The sequence below is a fragment of the Sus scrofa genome, chromosome 6 (assembly GCF_000003025.6).
Source record: "Sus scrofa isolate TJ Tabasco breed Duroc chromosome 6, Sscrofa11.1, whole genome shotgun sequence".
Taxonomy (NCBI): Eukaryota; Metazoa; Chordata; class Mammalia; order Artiodactyla; family Suidae; genus Sus; species Sus scrofa.
Window position 1 is genome coordinate 123555637 of NC_010448.4, and position 21502 is coordinate 123577138.

General features: G+C 37.4%; 1 long non-coding RNA gene across 1 annotated transcript in view; it reads right to left on the minus strand.

The window, feature by feature from the left end:
* The window catches only part of LOC110261441, a 38260-nt gene continuing 19077 nt past the window's right edge, over positions 2320–21502 (minus strand). Inside the window, exons 2-3 of the long non-coding RNA XR_002345521.1 lie at positions 7713–7794; positions 2320–2544 (exon numbers count right to left, since the gene is read on the minus strand). This is a non-coding gene — a long non-coding RNA (uncharacterized LOC110261441). The remainder of the gene's footprint in view (positions 2545–7712; positions 7795–21502) is intronic.

Here is a 21502-nt window from a genome sequence, read left to right on the forward strand (position 1 = left end):
AGTTTTTTTGTTGTTTGTTAGTTTTTGTTGTTGGTGGTGGTTTGGTTTTGGTTTGGTTTTATTCTTAAGGCATTCAACTGATTGGATGAGCCCCTCATACATTGAAGGTATGTAAATGACATTCCTTTATTTGAAGTCAACTGCTTGTATACATCTTCCTAATCCAATCATCTGTCAGTGGATATTTGGGTTGTTTCCATGTCTTGGCTATTGTGAATTGTGTTGCGAGGAGCATGCAGGTCCATGTGTCTTTTTCAAGGAAAGTTTTGTCTGGATCACCATCTGTACAGCAGAAAATTGACAGAACACTGTAAACCAGCTATAAACTGACAGAACACAGTAAACCAGGAAAAAAATTAAAATTATTATATAAAAATAAATAAATAAATAAAAATAAAAAAATAAAGTCAACTGCTTGTAAATGATAATCACATCTACAAAAATACCTTCAACAGCAATATTTAGTTTACTGTTTATTGAAACAATGGGATCCCACAGCCTAGCCAAGTAGAAATATATAAGTGACCATCAAAGTCCCCTTAGGGCAGTCCTACACAAACACATACACACACACACACACACAAAAGCCTTCCTATGATGCAGTGCAAGTCTCTTAAAACATAATTCTTCTCTAAATGGTCCTAGTTTTTCTTTCTGCATACCATTTTTAACATTGTTATTATTTAATTTTATGTAATATTTACACAAGAGCTCAACATTTTCATCATACTATTTTTTTCAAAAAATCAATGGGAGTCTCCAATCCTTTTCTTGATAATATTCTTAGGTTCCCCACAATCTGGGCCCACTCAGTCTCTCAGTCTTACTGGCTGGTAGGTATCCTTCCAAACCAAGCTGTGACTGCTGTCAGTTTGTTCACCTCCTGGCACTGGGTGACTCTTTCTTGCTTTTGCTTCTCTGGGTTCATTCACTGAAGGAAGCTTCATCCTGTTTTTAGCTCTCGGTGTCTTCATCATGGATTATTTCCTGAATTGCTAAGTATAGAATTATTACTCTCTGAAACCCTGATGAATGGCTTGCTAATTTTTTTAAGGTGCCTTGATATTTGCTGACTAATCTATAATTATACATGTGTCCATCTATTTCCTCACTTTTTGAATATAATGCACCATGATGTTTGAGCCGTGTTCCATCTGTCAAAGTATTACTCAGAGGCCAATATATCTTTAGTATGTAGTTTTGGTATATATTTAGTATGTACTTTTACAAGAAATTAAAAAAAAAATTGGAAGATGGGAGGGAAGGAAGGGAGGGAGGGGGAAGGAAAAGAAAAATTAAAGTTAAATTGACAATTACATAGAGAGAAAATACTAAATCATGAAATTTCAGAATTTTAATAATGAAAATATCTTTAGTGATCTTCTGGGTTTGTTCTGTCTTTTAATTAGGAAAGAAAAGGAGCCCCAGAGATTTGAAATGATTTATTTAGAGAGAAGACAACTGACTTGAGTAAAGTTAGCTGAGGTAGAATGCACCTGAACCAGAATGCTTTCCTTGACACCATGCTGCCTACAAATGTAAGACAAATGTCAGTAGGACACAAAATTTCTTCCTCTAAAAACCCTCCATATCTGCAGATATTTCATTATTACCCACACCCCTCCCCCCATCAGAGGTGTGGTAGGATAGCCATAGAGTGGTTCTTGAGTAATCCAGCCCTCCACCTTCCTGACAATGGAAGGGCTACACTTCCTGCCCCCTCTAGTTTGGGGCCAAGCCAGGGTCCTGCTTTGGCCAATGAAGTGGAAGAGGAAGTGGTTTCCAGGAACTACTTTGGTGGTATCGCTTTCTGCCACATGAACACTTCTCAGTGTTTCTGATATTGGAGGCTCTGCAAGTCTGGTTTTGAGTTAGTATTACCTAGGACAGAGCCTCAAGCTGGCCCATGAAGTAATTCAAATGATCTTTTTGTGTTTCAACTATGAGAGTTTGAATTTACCTATTATTACAGTGTAACTTAGCCATCCTATCTGATGCAGTGGGCATAGTAAAGGTGAGTATGTTAACTTTTTATGGCTGCTGTAGCAAAATACCACAAACTAAGAGCTCCGGTGGTGGCTCAGTAGTTAACGAACCCAACCAGTATCCATGAGGATGTAGGTTTGATCCCTGGCCCCGCTCAGTGGCTTAAGGATCTGGTGTTGCTCTGAGCTGCGGTGTAGTGTAGGTTGCAAACACAGCTCGGATCCCCTGTTGTTGTGGCTGTGGTGTAGGCTGGCAGCTACAGTTCCGATTCTACTCGACCTTTAGCCAGGGAATCTCCATATGCCATGGTTGTGACCCTAAAAAGACAAAAGACAAAAAAAAAAAAAAAAACCCTGCAAACTAAATGGCTTAGACAACAGAAGTGTACTTTCACACAGTTCTAAAAACTTCAAGTCCAAGTTCAAAGTGTTGGTGGGATTGATATCTTCTGCAGTCTTTCTCCTTGGCTTTCAGATGCTGCTTTTTTGCTGCCTCTTCACATGGTCTTCCCTTTGTGTGTGCATATCCATAGTCCTTTGTGTGTCCAGTTTCCTCTTCCTAAAAGGACACCAGTCAGACTGAATTAGGGTCCACTCCACTCATTTTAATTTAATTATGTCTTTAAAACCCTCTCTCAAAAAACAGTCTGATTCTGAGATACTAGGGTTAAGGGCTTCAACATATAAATTTGGGGCAAGCACATTTTAGCTCATAAAGTTGAGAAATATCATAATCTTTTTAAGGTGTTGAAAAACACATTATCTAGTGAAGGCAATGGAAGCAATACATTGATTTGATTGCCTGCCCCTGCCTCCACTAGAAAATACAGCTACAAGTAGATAAGTTTTATTTTGATTTATACGATTGGTTTTCGTGTTACTTCCTGCCCAGCTATGTTTTAGCAGAAGGTGGAGATAGAGAGTGAGACATGGATAGTTACTGCTCACCAAATGTTTGTGAATTCTGTGACATTTCCTAGCTTCCCTACTATTAGATGCAGCCGTGTGATTGGTTCTATATGGTAAGAAGATGATAAATCTCCCTTCCAGGTCAAAGCATTTAAGAATTGGGAGGAATCCTGCAGTTTCTCCTCCCCTTTGGTGCAATTGTGCAACCTGTGTGTGGGGATGTCAGGAAAAAGATGGGAGCAGCCTGGTTGCTAAGTTACCACTTGGAAGATAGTTGCCTTGTGGAGCTCTTGGACTTATGTCAGATTTATGTGAGCAAGAAATATATTTTTAACCATCAATCCACTGAGATCTGGAGTTGTTTGTTACTGCAGCATATGCCTGTCTTATCCTTACTCCACAAAAGGTACATAGGTTTGGGGTGTGTTTGCTCATAGCAACTACGGGCAGCAGAAAAAAATGAAAACATCAATAACATCAGTACATTAGCAGAATGAGCTTTCTTTATATTTGTTCTTTTCTTTTTCATTTAGGATAGAAAGATACCAATAAAAATCCTCATCTACTTCACTATTTTACCTAGGGCTGGCCTTGAATACTAACCTAACAGAACCATCTTTTCTCCCTGGACAATTTGCACTTCAGAAAACCATTTGGAACGAAGTTTTCATAAGGTAGAAAGTAATTTAATGTTGAAAAGGTAGAACCAACCATACATGAATAAATGCATATCCATTGCATATTAATAATGCAATATAATAATCTACCTTCTCACTTTTAGAAGACTCCTCTGAGCCCTTTCCCAATGTGAAGGCGGCTCTGAGCTCCAGGCCAATTCTGACTTTTTTCTCCTTGTTTCTATGAACTGTTCAGGAGAGTTACAAGCAGACTCCAGGAAATCCATTTGAAATGGAACATTGAGAAAGTTCTCCTAGACCACAGAATGCTAAACCAAAATATGTGTAGATATGTCATACATGAAATAATTTTAAAAAACAGTGGTTTATTCTAGATAGGAAAGAACTTCGAAAGAGCATGGTTGATGGTTTTAATATTTTAAAGCATGTTGTGTATGTGATGTAATGAATAAATTACAAAATAATTTGAATTTATTTTTTGTTTTGAAGTGGTGGCAACCTCTGTATTTGCAGAGATTAAAGGAGAAATAATTCTCAGGGCTAATGTAGAAGTAATTTCTGTATTGGAAATTGTGTCCAGTTTACTGAAAGGTTGCCCTCTATAATCTACAGGATCTATTCATTATTCATTTATCAAGCTTGGTGATGTATTTCTAAAGATCAAATAGGTCATGCTCCCTGATCTCAAAATCTCAAATAACTCATATTCTAGTAGGGGAAACAGATGGATGACAAACAAACTAAAAACCCCTATAATGGAGGGAGAGACGGTACATACTAGCACATAAAGAGAGAGATCCATATGTTCTCTTGGGGGTCGCTAGAATGTGTTTTTGAGAAGGCAACATTTAGGCTAAGACTTTTAAGAAAGACCAGGTCAAGAACACACTATTGCAGGAAAAGGAAACATTATATAATGGCACAGAATATTAAAAAGTGTGTTCGATGTGTGATAGTTAGGAAAATGTAAGAAATGATGTACAGCCAGAATCTTCTCCTGGTATGAGATGAAGTTAGGACAGTAGAGAAATCAGAGTTGTTTGGATTTTATTCTGCAAGCACTGAGAGCCATGGGACTATCTGAAATCTATAAGAAGCTTAGTTGCCTTTGTACAATATCATCATTTGCTGATGTTCCATGATTCCAAGTAATAATGGACTATTACTTTCATTTTCAAAGTCCTTGCTCTCTATATCTTAATGGTATTTGTCTTTTCCCTATCATAATAGCCTCTAATTTTATTCTTAGAGAACATTTTGATTCTATTTTTATTATTTCAATAGCACAGAAGTGTCTTTAGTGCAAGATTTGTGTCCTCTTTGTTTTGATATTTCTTTTGGTTACTGGCATATATGTTTGCCTGTAATAAATGGTCAACAGAGGAATATTGCTGAGATTCTATGATTTGCATTTTTTAAATATCTCCCTAACGGAGAGAATGTCAGAAAAATGTATAAGACTCCCATAGCAAAATCTGAGGGGACAACAGATATTTAATAAGCATCTAATTTAAGTTAGAATACCTGAGATCAAGAGAAAGCCATGTCTGGAGTTCCCATCATGGCTCAGTGGTAATGAAACTGACTAGTATCCTTGAGGAAGCAGTTTTGATCCCTAGCCTCACTCAGTGGGTTAGGGATCTGGCATTGCTGTGAGCTATGGTGTAGGTTCCAAATGCAGCTCAGATTGGGCATTGCTGTTTCTGTGGTGTAGGCCGGCAGCTACACCTCCAACTGGCCCCCTAGCCTGGGATCTTCCATATGCCACTGGTGCAGCCCTAAAAAGACTAAAAAAAAAAAAAAAAAAGCAGGCTATGTTCCTTACCAGCTGAATTATTAACACATCTGAGACTCAATTCCCTTGTATGTAAAATGGGTCTTATAACTATGTTATTTATCTCATAGGGTTTTTGTGAGAATAAAGGAAAATGAAATGAAAGTAGTACAATAATTGTGAAATAGTATAAAATTGCTAGCAATGTTGAAGATGACAATAATGAAGAAAATGGCAATTAATCTGCAAACAGCCAGACATAGAGAAATACTCTACGCTCACATAATGCAGGTATAAGCTTTAGAAATGAGGACATCTTTCTTCATTTTGATAAGCCAAGAGATATTTGTCATCTAAACCATTGTCTGAATTTGGCTAGTAATTCTCCCTCCCCAAGTAACTTCTATTTGGAAAGTGGTATTGCATATTGAAGAAAATAGAATGGGGATTCAGAATTGCCAGGTGCTGGCTTTAGCTCCATCACTAACCACCTTTTTGGTTTTCACAGCCATGTATGGATAATATTATTATTTTGGCCTCCTCTCCTGGATTAAATTTTTGGTCAAAGAATGCCAAAACAAACCACCGTATATATGCAAAGGAATATGCTATTCCTATAAATGTAATACTGCATGGTATAATATGAAACTCATTCGGTGATTTCTGTGGACCTACTTAGGCCAGGAATGAGGACACTGGGGACTCATTGTTATGACCATCAACCACATCATCTACATACTCTAAGTCACACTTGTACACACAGAAACCTTTTGCATAGAAATGGTTTTCCCTATCACCAGGATTGTAGGAGCAAGGTTATTGCAGCTGTGTGGGCACATAAAAAAAGACAGAAAATGAAATGTCAACAGCAAGTGTAATACCTTTCTAATATATGTTCTTCACTTACTGAGACAGTTACCAGGCTGTTCTTGAAAGAAGAATGATTTGTTTATAAACCAAGTACATTATTCCAGCTCTTTAGAAGAGGAAAAAATATGTCTTCATCACATTTCCTCTCCCCACATCATCTCATAATATATTTTCTAAATTTTCTTGAAAGCACATTCATGTTTTCATTCTTTCATAACAAATTTCTGGGCTCCTACTACGTGCTAGTTACATTAGTGAAGGCTGATGGAGTTGGCCTTGCTCTCAAGCAGCTTTCAATTTAGTAGGGAAATCCAGTCATGTAAACAAATCAGAGCAATAAAACATTATAGTTGTTATGATGGAAGTATATGCAGCTTACACAGGAAGACACAAAAGGGAATGCTTAATTATGCCTGGGGAGAAAGAAAAGGATTCATGGAGGAGGTGGAGTTTGACCTGGTTCTTAAAATATGAGTGATTTTACAGGCAGACCACAGCGGGAAGAGCTTCTTAGTCAAAGAGAATGAGGAACTAAACATAGCTCAGTGGAGATTGGGTCAGAGGAAGGATGATCAGTTTACTGAGTAAATTGTGAAATCAGAGTGCATAAGAGAGATTATGGGAGACTTTTGGAGTTGGAGGAGCTTAGATCTGAGCAATAAGAGAGCCATTGGATATTTTAAGCCAGGGAGCAATTTCCCATTTTAAAATGAAAGTGTGGTGGCTGTGGAAATCAGAACTGGGCATAGGCACTAGGACACCAATTAAGACATTTGCCATGGTCTATATGAGTGAGGGTGTCCTCCTGGGCCAAGGAAGTGTGAATTGGGTGAGTTACCATATTCTGCTGAATTATTCCCTCTCATTCCCACATCTCCAGCCTCTACCCTGGTCCTAACCTATCATCATTTAAAGATACTTAAGGGCCTCTCATATTAAAAACAAAACAAAACAAAAACAAAAACAAGCTTTCACCATTTGATCTTCCCTTTCATTGCTAACTTCTTCAAGTGTTACCTTTTCTCAAAATCTTCATCTCCAATTAACCTCTCCAGTTAACTGGAAGCCCTCTATAGGCTTCTGACTTCTTGGATGTAATATGATAGTAGTTAAGAGCTCATGTTGCATATCAAAAGGCTCAGATGGGGTTCCTAGTTCTACCACATTGAACTTTATAACTGGAAACAAGTGAAATTTAATTTCTCTGTGCCTTAGTTTTCCTATTTGTAAATTGGGGATAATGATGGTATATCTCATTAGTGGATTTTTGCGATTATTAAAAGTGCAGATATATTAAAAACTCTTGGCACTTGGTAAATCATCAGTTAAGGCTAATTTGGTGACTAGTCCCCAAGAAGGGAAGTCAACAGTATAAATTTGTGTGTATCCAGAAAAAGAGAATAGGGTTTCATAGAAGTGGGATTAAAAGAGTACCTTAAATAATAAGGAAACTATTTGGAAAGAGCAAAACAAAGGCCAGTGTAGCAAAGCAGTCTCAAACATCGATTGAATACACACGTATAAGATATTACCCACCTTCATGGCACCGTGCTAGGCCTGGTGGGAAATGAAAAGATATTCAGACAGTCAACTGGCTGTCCACAGAATATGGATCATCCTAGAAAATAAATAATTTTAAAGATAATTTTTAAATAAGATCAAAATCACATGAGATATAGCCATAGTCAAATATCTAGATATAGGACACAGCTTGCAGGAGTGTTCACTGAAATGATCCACGTCTGACTCTGGTGCTGAGGACAGACATCAGTCTCCCAGTCTACAGGCACATTTCCCAGTTGTGTATTAGAAAAGAGTATCTCGTCAGTCATTAGAAGTGCTGCTGCGTCTTTTTGTTGTAAGCATCTTTGCCACCAACGTCTTTGCAGCAAGCATTTTTGCAATAAATATTTTCACCATATCACTAATTGGCTGTAATGCAATTTTTCCATAAAAGATAAAATAACTGGTTGACAGTTCAATTTGACATATACAATCAAAATATCTTGCCAACTGACAATGATTTGCTCCAAGAGTTGGTTTCTTATTTCAAAACACCCTACTATGGAGGAGAAAGATGCCAAGGGCCTCAAAAGCACAGAGTTGAAACCACATTTCCCAAAGAACTTTGGGACCACAGTCAACAGACATGTGACAATATTCTACAATATTCTTCAACATTGTAGAAGGTTTTCATAATGCAACACAAAGTTCAGTTAAAAATATGCACCATTGGGAGTTCCCTCTGTGGCTCAGCAGTTAACAAACATGACTAGGATCCATGAGGATGCAGGTTCGATACCTGGCCTTGCTCAGTGGGTTAAGGATCCAGCATTGCCATGAGCTGTGGTGTAGGTAACAGACACAGCTTGGATCCCGCGTTGCTATGGTTGTCTTGTGGGCCAGCAGCTGTAGCTCTGATTTGACGCATAGCCTGGGAACTTCCATATGCCGCTGGTGAGGCCCTGAAAAAAAAGATGCATCCTAGCTTTTGGAAACATACTTCTTTTAATGAAGAAAGAAATTTTAGTGAAAAAGAAAGATGCAAAACAAGGATACAGATCAATGAATAGCCTCAAAAAATGTATAAAATACTATGAATGAAAGACTTAGAGGACAAGTGCTGAGGTACGACCCAATAAAATCAAGTATTTGTATCCTTATTGCCATGACTCTATAGCCAGTCTAAATGTGTTCAAATATACTGTATTTTGCAATAAAGCCTTTTTAGTTTGTTATATCCATTTCTTTTGTTATTTTATCTTTAGCTACAAAGTTGCCTTACAGTCAATCACTTAGGTGGTGAAAAGCTTTGTATCAGAAATTCCCATTGTGACTCAGTAGAAATAAACCTGACTAGTATTGTGAGGACGCATGTTCCATCCCTGTCCCTGCTCAGTGGGTTAAGGATCTGGCATTGCCCCAAGCTGTGGAGTAGTTTGCAGACATGGCTTGCCATAGCTGTGGAGTAGGCTGGCAGATGTAGCTCCGATTTGACCACTAGCCTGGGAACTTCCATATGCCACAAGTGTGGCCCTAAAAAAAAAAAAAAAAAAAAAAAAAGTTTTGCAGCAAAAACGCTTGTGGGAAAGACATCCAAGATGCTTATGGCAAAAAATGCTGGACGCAAGTAGACATGGTTCTTGACCCACTTGCTCATATCACTTGATTTTGCAGATTTAGACACTGGTTCTGCATTGAAGACGGGTCTATCCTCCTTTAAGGCATATGCTACTATATAGCTGGTGTCACAAAGTTTGTGTTCAGGTAGATGAGTTGTCATTACCGGAGCAGAAAAAGAGATACTCAGAATAGTCTTTTTATGTGGTAGAAAGGCAGCATGCATACTGGTCAAGGGCATAGTCAGGTAACAGGCAGCATTGTGACCCCAAGTACAGGATCCAAGGTAAGCCTTCCTGCACCCTAACTTTTTTATCTCTAAAATGGAAATAACAATAGTGTCTGCTTCATAGAATTTCTGTCAGAACTCTAGCATGTGGTAAAAATTAACTTCTGTCATGATTATCATTCTTATGAGGTAAAAATGGTGGTATTTTGTCCCTGGATAACTGGGTCAGAGCTGCTGTTTATGGAACCTCCTGTACACCAACTTGCCCAATCGCTTCAACCTGTGTATTGTCAAGACTACACATAAGTATTTGACCTGAGCTTCCCTGAATGATTGCTTTAGGTTTTTATCTAAACATTTTGATTTTCATGCACTTAGAGGTAAAAGGAAGTGGCCTATATTAAATGCTGGTCAAAGCATTTTTTATGATTCTTAAAAAAAAAAAAATCCGCACTCTCCATGACATTAAATTACTTAAAATCCACATGCAAAAGTGGTGACCTCTCTCCCATAAATAAGTAAAAAAATCCCAGCATGGAAATGCATTAGCTAAAATAAGTGTTTGATCCTTTCAACCAAAGCCCATTTCCTTCTTCCATCTAGAAAGCCTTGAAGTGTGAGTATTACACTACTTGCAGATTTCTATGTAGGCAGGGGATAAATAGTCTGCTTCTGTAATTAATAACTATTAAAGCTGTTTGACTGATCATATCTTTGGGCTCCTGAAATCTCTTCTGTGCAGGTGTGCATTAATGGAATCCATTAAATTCATATATTTCAACAGATAGTAATTTACGATCTTTTATAAGATCTGTCAGAAGCCGCAGCAGGAGATACAGGACTGTCTCAGGGTATTACAGAACAAACCCGGCTCCCTCCCTCAGAAATGACTTGCCTTTGCGTACTAAATATGAATGTCAATGCACCGGGCAGTCACATTACCTGCCTCTATGCCATTCGCTGTCTGGGAATACACAATATAAGCTTTTTATCACTGGTAAAGCCCTGAGCAGGGCTGAACAATTTCCAGAGATGCTGAAGGAAAAGTGTGTGGGAGTTCTAACCACTTTATATATGCCATAAAAAGGGAGAAATTGAGAATATAGCAGGGCTCTGGGAAAGTAATGGGTTTTCCTAGAGGTGAGTCACCCTCCCAAAGCCAAGTATATTTGTAAGTTTTCTTAATGGGGCAGCCTCCCTTTTCTGACGAAGGTTTCCAAGGGAAACCATCATCAGCTTTGACTTCTGCCTAGTCCCACCCTCTGGTTCAGCCCAAAGAGAAGTGCTGTCCTCTCAGAGGTAGGATATCCTTTCAGCAAGGCTGGGTTTCTAACAGACATTTTCCTGTGCAGATTCAAGAGCAGCAGAGCCATGTTTACAATATGAAATTCTACTTGAGAGGTTTTCATAATTCTTTAGTTGCTGAAAACATGCCTGACCAATAAAAATGTGATGTAATTATCAACTAACACCTGAAGGTCTGGCTAGTGGACAGTGAGCTTAGAGCAGAAGGTTAGTGAATGTGGGATATGGGGTAGGAGCTACTTTGCATCACACGAGGCAGAATGAGGAGAACACTTCTGGATAAGCTAGAAGGCAACAAACATTAGAAGTCCTTTTATACTCTTTAAATGAAGTGAAATGATTCTCTGGTGATTTTGAAAGGGGAGTGAGGGTTGAACATATGATTGAAATGAATCTTTCTTATTTATGGAATGCTTTGCCATTCAGAGAATTCTCTAAGACAATTGGATGAGACTGGCAGTCCCTATTTTAAGGAGATAACTGAGCCTTATCTCTCTTCAAAAGTGAATTCATGTCTTCCTGGAAACAATGTGGTAACTAGAATTTATTCTTTTCTTGGACATTCTTGAGGAAACACAGATAGAGAAGCATCTGCTTTCAGAGCCCAAGTCAGCAACACCACAACAACCACCCTCGAACTAAATCCAGTTTGTGAGAGTGTGAACTGTGAGTGCCCTTATTGGGGGAGTGCTGCTTTTTAAAATGTTGTTTTGCGTCCTTGTTCAAGATTGCATATATGTATTTGAATCTATCTATCTATCTATCATCTTTGACTCTAAGTTGATTAGGGAAGTTATTTGCTTTTAAAAAATTCTCTGTTTTATAGGCGTTCCTGTTGTGGCTCAGTGGGTTAAGGACCCAACATAGTCTCTGTGTGGATGTGGGTTCAATCCTTAGCCTTGGTCAGTGGTTTAAGGATCCGGTGTTGCTGCAAGCTGTGGTGTAAGTCACAGATGTGGCTTGGATCTAGTGTTGCCATGGCTGTGGTGTAGACCTGCAGCTGCAGCTCCAATTTAACCCCAAGCCTGGGAAATATCCATATGCAGAAGCTGCGGCTATAAAAAGAAAAAACAATACTTGTTTTATAGATTAACCTACCATAGAATTATCTGTAGATAATCTACACCTAACTTTTTTCCATCCCCAATCACTAAAAATGGGATTGCTCAAAATATAAATATGATATAAATCTAAGTAAACTAATATTCTGGTGAGGTTATAGTCAGAATTTCTTTAACTTCCTTATTACACTCAAATATATCCAGAGATATTATAGACAAGACTGATCAGTGTTAACTACTTATTAATGACTTATGTTAAATGTTTTAAAGAATAATTTGTCAAATATTCCAAGATACTTTTTAAGTACTAAGTTTACAAGGAAAGTAAGAAAAAAAAAAAAAACTCATACTCTTGAGAAACTTATCATTAAGTAAGAAGATCCGAGAGCTAATAATTACAAGACAACATGCTAAACACTAATGCAGGTGCATAAACCAGTGCTTTGGGGATATGATAGTCACATATCTTAATGAGGGTGGGGCTGGGGCTTCAGAGTCCTGAGGACATTTGATCTGTGTCTTGAAGAGGTCTTTCATTCACTCAACATGTATTCATTAAGTGTCAATTATGTTCAGATGCTAAGTGAATGGGAATTGAATTGTGAAGGAAAGGAGAGGGAAGGTCAAAGCAGGAAGATCATATTCAATCTGAAGCCAACAAATTGACAGTGAAAGGGATAGGAATTAATATTGGCTGCACATGTATTGTCTACCAGGTTTTTAAGCCTCCCGACAGATCTATTTCAAGAATGTTTATTCCCAGATTACAGATGAAAAAACCTGAGTTTCAGAGATGTGGATTTGCTTGCCCAGGTTCATAGAGCTCACATGAGGCAGAGCTGGTGTGCAAATGGAGCTGGTCGCCTTTCACAGCCATTATCATCCCATTCCCATAACAGCTGCCTTTTTGCATAGGCATAGGCAAAGAAATATATAAAATAAAGAGAGAGTAAGGGATGACACAAGAGTCAGTTGATTTGTTGGCTGAGGTCCTTTATGCAATATGAAGATGGAAGCCTCAGAGGCAGTAGAACAAAATGGAAAAAAGGATTGGCCTTAGAGTCAGAATCAAGAGGGCTCCTGTTGTTACACCTGATTCTGAGCCTAATCATATATGAAATGGGGATAACAGCATCCACCGCATTAACGTAAAGTCCAGTGTTTAAGTAAATAATGCATAGAAGTTGTTAATGTTATTTAGAAGTTACTTAATGTTATTTACTTAATGTTATTTCAAATTTCCACTTTATTCACCCAAGGAAAATTCATTGCTTAATGTTTTGCAGCAGAGAATTTCACTAAATGAGATAATCTTTATGAATCAAACAAAGAGTTCTTCATACTTATTTAGACAGTTATTGTGTATTGCCTACATATGCCTTTTACCAAATTCCATATGCAAAAGGTTTGGTTCCTGTGTGTATTGTTTTGTTTCTTCTCCTATATGTTTTTTTTTTGTTTGTTTGTTTGTTTTCTTTTTATAGCTGCACCCATGGCATATGGAAGCTCCTAGACCAGGGGATAAAGTGGAGCTGTAGCTGCAGGCCTAGGCCACTGCCATGCAAACACCAGATCCAAGCCACATCTGTCAACTATGCAGCAGCTGTGGCAATGCCAGATCCTTAACCCACTGAGCAAGGCCAGGGACCAAACTCACATCTTTAGGGATACTATGTTTCTGGGTTCTTAACCTGCTGAGCCACAATGGGGACTCCTCTTGTATTTTTATGTTTTTTTTTGTTTGGGACATTGTGACAGCATTCTAAGTCAAAATGGTCCATTGAGTCCAGCCATTACCTACTTTTAGGATGCTTATTGGTTTCAGATTTAAGATGTCCTACATGGGCTATACTCCTGTTACCTTCATGATATTGGTACTAATTCCTTAAAATTGCATTTACACAGTCTGTCCTCACTATTTTAGATAAAGCTTAGCTGACCTGAGCCTGCTTTTGAAACTTTCATTTACTCCCAAATTCGCTAGCCTTATGATGCCTGAAATGGGTTGACACAATGACCTTGATCATAGTTGAAAGCATCACCAGTTCCACAGAAGCAATAATCAGAAGTTATTCCTGACATTGAGGAATGTCATATGATGACTATATTGGATCATTAAGCCAGTTACCTTAAGACCAGGCACCTGAAATCAAAAAGGGTTTTAAATTGCTGTGTGACTATGTTTAACCAAGATATTCACTTTTGCAAAACTGATGGATAGGCTAAATGATGATACCTAGGGACAGTGCCCACAGAAATGGGCCCGTTATATAATCAAAAATGCAACTTGATGGAGAACTCTTTTAAGGTAAGGCTAGAAAGTAAAAATGAACTGAGTCATACTTCTAAGAGACTGAATCAAGTTGAAAAGCTAATAGAATCAGAACCAACAGAGTAGAGGCATCCAGTTGGAGAATTTTTTGAGTAAGATATAATCGCTCAGGTGATGGTTAAACCCAGACTGGACATGGCAGTAGCAAATACACTCTAAGGAACAATTTTGAAGGGAGGAATAAGTTGGTCTTATTGCCTTAATGGATCATCCCTTTCTCTATCTGCTGTGATATGAGAGCTGATGAGTTCCTGCCCGAGGCAGCGGGACTGTCTCAACACAGATTGTCTCTCCATCCACAGGGGTAAACACTTTACTGGGAGATTTAAAGTGAAATTTAGAATTATAGGGAAGTACCTAGGAAACGGATATTTTTTTCTTCAGTGAACTCTTAAGAGGGCTTGTCAGTAAAGTTCAAGCAAGCAGGTGTGCTGAAAATTGCTTTAAAACCAAAGAGACAGTAGGAGGCATGCATATGCCAGAAATCATAGCCCCCGTGAGAGAGACAAGCCCATTTTTCAGCAGGAACAGCTGTTGGTGCATCTGCAGACAGGTTGTTGTCAGGAGTGTTGAGCAGAGAAATTCAGGGGAAAGGCGCTCCTGAGGCAGGAAGAGGCGCGAGATCTCTGGTGTATGAGATTCAGCAAGGAAACTTGGGTGATGAGCCGAGTCCTGGGCTGATATTGTTGGAATTTCAAATTTCATCTGAGATTGGGAGTCTGGCAGAAGGTGGCACTGAGACTTTAGACTGGAGTTTGTTAAATCCCGAGCAATAAAAATTGCAGCTCACTCTAATGAAACTTCCTGGGAAGACTATTAGTATTAAACAGGGTGACTCTCCCCCCAGAAATAATGCTAAATCATAGTCACAAATAATTCCAAGTCCAGTTCTGCACAAGGCAGAACATGATTGCACTTTTTAAATTAAATTCACTCTTATTGCTTTGGCGGTTGCTGTTTTCTGGAATTAATAGGAACTGCACACATGGGCCAAAGGGTAGTCATGATGTATAGAGGGCATGAGGCACAAGGTATAGATGACAGAGGTGGGTGGGCAGGCTGATGTAGGGACCACGATATCTTTATTAGGCTTTTACTTTATAGGAGTAGCTAGATTAAAATGTCCGTTAGATTTTCAGACGCAAAATTTCACAAAACTATTGTTGATGTTAAAGCTCAAGATAACACTGTATTTTACCATATTAAAATTGCTTCTTTTAAAATCTCTGTAAGTATAAAATGGACAAAAATTATCCTATATCCTTTATATGCTCCATAGTTGATAACAAATTGTTGTCTTCCAGATGGATATTAGTTCATTACTTTTTAAATTAAATGATAAATTGGAAATAAGCCCCATGGCTCTTTATTCATTAATAGTAACCATCTTTATTCAATAGGAATCATTTACTGAAAATCAATAAATGAATCACTTATTCATGAGTTCAGCAAATATATGTTGAGCTTTACCATTCTATACCACGTGGTTAATTTTTCAATATAGGCATTAATAGCACATGATTCTTATTCTCTAGGAGTTCACTTTGGAATCAGTGAAAGAGACAAGAAAACAAGTGATCACAGTAAGCACTGAAGAATATTTATTTACCAACATAGTCAAGGAGCCTTGAGCTCAGCCTGGGAGTTGGGATTAAGGAATACTGCTTGGAGGATGAGATGTTGGTGGATCCTGCTGGCTTTGCAAGATGAGTGAAGGCCAGCCAGGTATTTAGTGTTGGGAGGGGTCTTCTAAAGGGCAGCAGTGCAGACACAAGCACAGAGGAGAGAAAGAACACAAATTATTAGGGAATCGAATGCAAACCAAGAGAACCAAAGAGAAATAATTAGAAAAGCATGGCCTGAGAGAGGCATGGAGCATCAAGTTGAGGCCAGAAGCTGAAGAATGTTTTGCTAAGTACGTAAATATACTTAGAAATTATTAGAAGCCTTGGGACAGCAGTGATGTGGGCAAAGTTGCAGTTTAGAAAAGGATTTTGGTGGTACTATGGAGGAAGAACTAGAATAAAATGAAGCCAGAGGCAGTAGACCACTTTGAAAATTATTATAGCAATCCAGGTAAGCAATAATCAAAGCCTGAGCTATGGCAGCAGCATGGTAGATAGCAGGGGATGACTGGAGGTATTTAGAAAATAATGTTAATGGGATATGGAAAAGGACAGAATGGAGTTGTTTGGGGAAGGGGAGAGTAGTTTCAAGAAACATTCTTTTAAGTACATTGAAAACATCTCCCTATATAACAACAATAAGTGTAAAATCAGATATTAATCTTATATCCATATTGCTTATGGGAAAATGGAGACAAATCCAGGCAGGTTAATTTACTGTACTGTATTCATCCAAACAAGTTGTTGCAGGATATTGTTTCAGATCAGAGTATTCCAATGCATCAAATGAAAGAAACAGAATGAAAACCAGAATGTGAATTCTTTCAAGTACATCATCCTGTATACAGGGACTGGAAACAGATGAATGAAAGATGAAGGTCACATTCTATATAAACTCTGTTGCACTAAACAGCAGATGAAAGAAACAATACTATATAGGAAAACAGACTCCAGTCCTCATGGCAAGTGAGTCTATGCTTACTTTATTTGTCTCCCTTTAATACTGTATATATGCCACATGTTTACTGCAGAAAATGGCCTCAGAACATAGTTACTAACATAAGAATTCTCAAAGATAAGATTAAAGAGGAAAGAAAACACCAACATTTAAAACACAGGGGCAGGAGTTCCCACAGTGGCTCTGTGGTTAGCAAACCTGACTAGCATATGTGAGGATGCGGGCTTGATCCCTGGCCTTGCTTAGTGGGTTAAGGATTTGAAGTTGCTGTGGCTCTGGGGTAGGCCAGCGGCTACAGCTCCGATTGGACCCGTAGTCTGGGAACCTCCATATGCCATGGGTGTGGCCCTAAAAAGACAAAAAAAAAAAAAAAAAACAAACCAAACAAACAAAAAACAGCAGCTGAATTTTTTTTTTTTTCAACAAATTGGAGACTTTCAGGTTCAGTTTGAAAAATTGAGAGTTTTTAATAAAATGTTTTTGGATGGGTATCCTCTCCATTTCCTCATTAGTAGTATGAGCTTAACATTGATACCTAAATAATAAAACTCATGATATTCAATAGATTCATACTTTCAGTGTGTTAAGAGGGTATTTTCTGGACCAGTATTCCCATCCCTATGTACTTATCATTCTCCAAGTCTTATAAATGGGGTATAGAAAAAAATAATTCACACCTGACAGATAATAGTAAAAAAATGACAATATCTAAGTTTATAAAAAACAGGGGGAAAATATATATTACAAAGAAATAGCTATTGGACTGAGTATTATGGAATAGTGTGTCAAACAGCATTGTTTTTTCTTATGTAAATACTGAGTTAATTACCCACAAGTCTTCAAGGAAATCTCAAGTAAAGAACAAACTTTACCCTGCCTGAAATAGGATCCAAGAAAAAAGTTAATATTGAAATAGATAAGATATATTGATAAATTATTTAACTATTAAATGCAAAAACAAAGTAATAGCTATTTTACATCTTTAAAAAGTCAACTAAAATTCTGAACAATTAGAAGAATGTTTGAGTTTGTTTTCAATCTGCAATTAAATTATAATATTTTCCTTATTATGCCATCAAAGATAAATCAGTGAATAACTTATACCTTTTAATTTTAATAAGGAATTATGATATATGCATATTTAAATATGTACATATGAATATATTAATACATATGATTAAACATTTGAAAGAACAGAAATATGATGCAACACTTTCACACCAGAAGAAGAAAGAAAAACAAAACAAAGAAAATAAAGAAAATTCTGATAATAAAATCAAAAACTAGGAGAATACAAAAGTGACAAACATAAATAGAGGAGTTCCTGTCGTGGCGCAGTGATTAACGAATCCAACTAGGAACCATGAGGTTGTGGGTTCGTTCCCTGGCCTTGCTCAGTGGGGTAAGGATCCGGCATTGCCATGAGCTGTGATGTGGGTCACAGATGCGTCTCGGATCCTGCATTGCTGTGGCTCTGGTGTAGACTGGTGGCTACAGCTCTGATTAGACTCCTAGCCTGGGAACCTCCATATGCCGTGGGTGCGGCTTAAGAAAGGCAAAAAGACAAAATAAATAAATAAATAAACAAATAAATAGAAAACACTAAGTATGGCAGAAATCAGATCAAATATGTCGACAATCATAAAATTCATAAACATATTAACCTTTCTTAATATCAGAAATATAAGTTATTGAATCCATTTTACTGATTGTTCAAGATGTATTGAAACAGAGTGACATAGGATGATTAAAATATGAAAGAAAGAAATAATATGGAAGACAAAAAATCAAAGAAATGCTATATAATAATAGAATAATATTAAATTCATATAGCATATATCATATAGCTAAGAGAATCCAGTGTAAAGAAAGAAGTAATTCAGTGGTAAAAGGAAAAATAATAATAATCTATCACAATCATAAGTATATGATTAATTATGTCAAAAGATATAAAGCAATACATAAGATAATTAAGAAAATCTAAAGTTAGTCATATTTAACATTTTAATATAAATTTATCAGATACTAAAATATCAATCAGACTAAAAAGTCAACATTGAAATGATTGGAATAAATATATTAAAAAATTTGAATACCTTTAAGTCTATTTTCATTTCTAGTTCTTTTGTAATTACTTGCAAAACTCTGTTTAAAAAATAGACTATTTTCAGATATAAGTGACATATTTGCATTTTTAAAAATCTATGCTACAGGGAACAAAAGAAATTTCATACATTTTAAAGAATTAATGTTATATCAATTAATAAATTAAACAATTTTGGCTATTTATAAAAGTACATACACTGATATAAGCCCAGAGTGAAAGGAAGTACAAAAATAAAATAATACTTAGAAATGAATAGAAGGTAAATCATTAAACACCAAACTTTAGAAAGTAAAACCATATTTAAATTTAAATAGAAATAGATGGCTTTAAAATATATATCTGTTTAAAAACAAGGATTGGAGTTCCCATTGTGGCTCAGCGGGTTAAGAACAGGACTAGTATTTTTGAGGACATGGATTTGATCCCTGGCTTTGTTCAGTAGGTTAAGGATCCAGCACTGCTGCAAGCTGTGGCTTGGGTAGCAGAAGTTGCTTGGATATGGCATTGCTATGGCTGTGGCTATGGCATAGGCCAGAAGCTGCAGCTCCAATTCAACCCCTAGTCTGTGAACATCTATATAACACAGGTGCTGATCTAAAAATGAAAAAAAAAAAAAGAAAAAAAAGGTTTTGTCAGGATATATGCCCAAGAGTGGGATTGCTAGATCAGACAGTAGTACTACATTTAGTTTTCTGAGGTACCTCTATACAAAACTTTCATTGAATAAGATACATGCACCCCTATGTTCATTGCAGCACTATTCACAACAGCCAAGACATGGAAACAATCTAAGTGTCCATTGACAGATGAATGGATTAAGATGTGGTGCATATATACTATGGAATACTATTCAGCCATAAAAAGGACAAAATCAGGGAGTTCCCTTCATGGCTCAGTGGTTAACCATCCCAACCAGGATCTATGAGGATGGGAGTTTGATCCCTGGCATTGCTCAGTGGGTTAGGGAATCCAGCATTGCTGTGAGCTGTAATGTAAGTCACAGATGCAGCACTGATCCTGCATTGCTGTTGCTGTGTCTGTGGCATAGGCTGGCAGCTATAGCTCAGATTCAGCCTCTAGCCTGGGAACTCCCATATGCTGCGGGTGTGGCCCTAAAAAGCAAAAAACAAAACAAAACAAAAAGGACAAAATCATGCCATTTGCAACAACATGGATGGAACTAGAGACTCTCATCCTAAGTTAAGTAAACCAGAAAGAGAAAGACAAAGACCATATGATATAACTTGTATGTGGAATCTAAAGTATGGCACAAATGATCTATCTACAAAACAGAAATAGGTCATGGACATGGAGGAAAGACTTGTGTTTGCCAGGGGTGACAGGGGACAGAGGGGGACTGAGAGGAGGTTGGGGTTGGTAGATAGAGCTTTTTATATTTGGAATGAATGAGTGATGGGGTTCTGCTGTACAGTGTAGGCAACTGTGTCTGTCTCTTGAATTAGAAAAAAAAAAAGAGAGAATGAGTGTGTATGGGTGGTTGAGTTACTTTGCTGTACAGCAGAAATTGAAGGAACATTGTAAATCAACTATACTTTATAAAAAATTTTTAAAAAGAAATGAGTTATTAAGTCATGAAAAAATATGGGGGGAAATAAATAAGCTGCAAGGATATGTTGCACAGCACAGGGAATATAGCTAATAATTTACAGTAAGTTTAAGTGGAGTACACTCTCTACAATTATTCAATAACTATGTTGGACACCTGAAACTAACATAATGTTGTAAATCAATTGTACCTCAATAGGGTGTTCCCTTCGTGGCACAGTGGTTAACGAATCCGACTAGGAACCATGAGGGCTAACGATCTGGCATTGCCGTGAACTGTGGTGTAGGTTGCAGACGCGGCTCGGATCCCGTGTTGCTGTGGCTCTGGTGTAGGCCGGTGGCTACAGCTCCAATTCGACCCCTAGCCTGGGAACCTCCATATGCCGCTGGAGTGGCCCAAGAAATAGCAGAAAGTCAAAAAAAAAAAATTTTACCTCAATAAAAAATAAAAAGAAACAAGGCTTGAGAAATTATTGGTAAAATTTCAACTGATAAAACCAGAAAATTAATATAATTAATACAAACAAACAGTAAAGGAAATGAAATAATAACATTTAAAACATACATTAATGGAATAGAAAACAAAACTAACACAAAGCTATAATAATATAATTAAGGAGCTCCCTGGTGGCACAGTGGGTTAAAAATCTGGCATTGTCTCTGCAGTGGCTCAGGTCACTGCTGAGGTACAGGTTCAGCTGCTGACCTGACATAGTAGGTTAACAATAGGTATTGCCGCAGCTGCCACACTGGTTAAGCTGTGGCTCAGATTCAGTCCCTAGCCTGGGAATTTCCATATGCTGTGTTTGTGACCAAAAACAAAGTTGTTTCCTAAAAACAAAGATCAAAGAAAAGATTAAAATTTTTCTAGTAAGACTACTCAAAAAATAAAAATAATTCAACTAAACACTGTTACAAACAAAAAGACACTATAACTGAAAAATGTTAATTATCATTTTTAATACTGCAAATATTTTATATCATTAAATATAAAGATAAGAAAGAAATGGACAATCTGATAGA